Source organism: Dipodomys spectabilis, unplaced genomic scaffold, assembly GCF_019054845.1.
Source record: "Dipodomys spectabilis isolate Male_0828 unplaced genomic scaffold, ASM1905484v1 ptg000034l, whole genome shotgun sequence".
Taxonomy (NCBI): Eukaryota; Metazoa; Chordata; class Mammalia; order Rodentia; family Heteromyidae; genus Dipodomys; species Dipodomys spectabilis.
This window is the reverse complement of record NW_024870711.1, coordinates 9,771,536-9,774,635: the sequence shown is the minus strand read 5'-3', so window position 1 is coordinate 9,774,635 and position 3,100 is coordinate 9,771,536.

Genomic DNA, 3,100 nt, shown 5'->3' with positions numbered 1-3,100 from the left:
AGCAGTAGAGCACTCGCCTTGAACTGAAGAGTGCAGGGACAGGGCCCAAGCCCAGAGTGCAAGCCCCACAACTGACAAAAAAAAAAAAGAGCCACCAGTATCTTTTAATGTTTGGCACTATAATACATGACTCAGTACTTAGATGTTAATATGTGAGTTCAGCCGGTGAGTTTTCTTCTTTTAGACTCAACAGATTTGAGACAGACAGACAGACACACACACACACACACAAAGTCTGACTGGTGGTCTGCTTGGAACCAGACACCTGCCACAGCTCCGTGGAGGAAGAGGATGTGTGTCCTTCTGTCCTCTTCCCTGGCAGACAGCGGCACTGAAGACTGCATGACTCTGGGGCCTCTCTTGGACAAGCTGAGCAGGAATGTTTCTTTGTGCAGTGATATTAACAATAGTCATATTAGTCCTGGTAATTCATAATGATAATTGGTAATGTTATGAAGAAATGCATCGGGAGGGTCACAGATGGAGCTCAGAGGCCGGGCACGTGCCTCGCAGGCGCCAGGCCCAGGGACCCCGGCACCTGGAAACAAGCCAAGGTCCTTGGAAGGAGTGGATAACTTGTGCTGTTTTCATGGGAAAGAATACAAAAGAGCAGCAAAGCCTGAGCGGGGGCCGTGCGTCAAGTGGAGGCTCCTCAGACCGAGCATTGAGTTTCGGAAGCCAGACCCGCGGAGCGATTCGAAGCAGGACTGCGGGCGGCCAGCTTGTGAAGGCAGAGCACCAGATTTGCCTGGGTCTTGTCTTCACACAGAGAGAGAGAGAGCGCACCACAGATGAGAACCGTGTCTCCCCGGCACGTCTGCATGGCCACCGGAAACACAGCGGCAGGGAGGATTCTCCACTCTGCGGGGATGCTGTACTGCCATCTTCAAGTCGGCCTCTGGCTTCCAGAACTGAGAGAACAAATTCCTGTTGCTTAAGCAACACAAAGTCAACCAAGAGCTGTAGACAGCTATGGTTTTATTTTATCTATTTATGTATTTATTTAGTCGGTTGTGACGCTTGAACTCTGGGCCTGGGCGCTGTCCCTCAGCTCTTCAGCTCAAGGCAAATACTCTATCACTTGAGCCACAGCACCATTTCCAGTTTTCTGGTGGTTTATTGGATGTAAGTGTCTCATGGACTTTCTGCCTGGGCTTTGAACCATGATCCTCAGATCTCAGCCTCCTGAATAGGTAGGATTACAGGCGTGAGCCACCAGTGCCGCGCTGATGTTATTCTTTAACACCATGTTTATGACAGGGTACCTGATAGGTAATTGGTGCTAGTAGAAATTCATTAAAAACAATATTACAAACAAAAATAAATCTTCTGAGAAGATCGAAGTAATTGGCCAACAGTGCCAAAGTGAGTTTCTCTGAGGAGGCGAGGGAGACGAAGCCCCGTCTGTCAAGGAGCTGACAATGCCATGCCATGCTAGAGCACCTGCGTGTCACACTTGAAGCCCTGGGGTTCCGTCCCCAGCCAGCCAAAGAGACAGTCATCAAGTGACAGGGTCTCCATGGCCCCTCCCACCTGCCCCACTGGGATGGCATAGGCGGCGATTCCAGCTCCTTCTGTCCGCCCCAGCTCCCTGAGGAAGGCCTGACGACCTCTGCGAGTTTCCTGCAGGCCCTGGCTCTGTGTGCATGGCCAGCGTTATCAGCAGGTACTGCTCCCCGTCTTAAATCCCTCAGCCACTCACGCTCTTGATTGCTACCCATCTTTTGGGATTTGATCTCATCTTGGGGTACAAGTGACATGTCCCTTCATGACCCTGTCACTAGCCTTGCCTGAGGAGGTCAGCTCCAGAAACGCGCATAACGGGGAAGGCTCTCCTGGGCCATCAGTGGCTTGCTGCGTGCCAAAGGCTCACGCCTGCCATCCTAGCTACGCGGGAGGCTGAGGTGGTGAGGATCGAAGTTATGAGCTGCATTGGGCACACACTGAGACCCCTTCTCAACCAGGAACTGTGCTGGTGACTAGCTATGGTCCCAACTGTAGCCAAGAAGTAGAAAAATAGGAGGAGCCCAGGCCAGGTGCCCCCTGGGTAGAAAGAGACAGAACCAGTGCAGAAAAGACAGTCTCAATGGTAGACCACAGAAGCAGGCAGGAGGTCCTGAGTTCAAAACTCCAGTTCCAATACCAAACTACAAAGAAAACGAGTCACTGCTGGAGGTGAACTCCGGTCACCTCCCCCGTGACCATGGGATCCAGGAGGACCAGAGCCATGGCCAGTGATGCCGGACCCACGGACCCAGGACACACATCAAGAGGTGCATGCACTCTTGTTTATCAGAGCCTCTGCGTCAGTATCCAAACCTACACAGCTTCCCCTTCCCCCTTCCTTGGAACCTGGTTCTGATTGGTCAGAACCTCTATCTCTGTGTTGCAGACCCAGATACGTTTCTAGTTTGGCTGATCAATAGACCATGTATGATCATGTCCACTTAAAGTCAGCCTTATTTTTACTTTTGGCAGTATGGAGGTTTGAACTTGGGTGCTCTACCACTTGAGCCCATTCCGCCAGCCCTTTTCGTTTCCATTATTTTTGGATAAGGTCTTGCATTTTTGTCCAAGGAGATGGCAGGACCTGCCTGCCCGTGCCTCCTCCGCAGCGTGGTTACCGGCGTGGCCCATCATGCGTGGCTTTTTGAGATAGAGGCTTCGCTGAATTTCATTGCTCAGACTGGCCTGGAACGTTGATCCTCCTGATCTTTGTCTCCTGAGTAGCTGGGATTACAGGGTTGAACCACCACCATTGGCCCAGAGTTTTACAACAAGGTTGAAATGTTTAGGACAAGGAAGGGATTTTAAAACAATGTTCCAGCAAGGTTGTGACATTTAGGACAAGAAAGGTGATTTTTTTTTTTTTTTTTTTTTTGCCAGTTGTGGGGCCTGAACTCCGGGCCTGGGTGCTGTCCCTGAGCTCTTCAGCTCAAGGCTAACACTCTACCACTTGAGCCACAGTGCCACTTCCAGCTTTTTCTGCTTATGTGGGGCTGAGGAATTGAACCCAGAGCCTCATGCATGCAAGGCAAGCGCTCTACCACTGAGCCACCTTCCCAGCCCCAGAAAGGTGATTTTTTTAACAGTGGCAAAA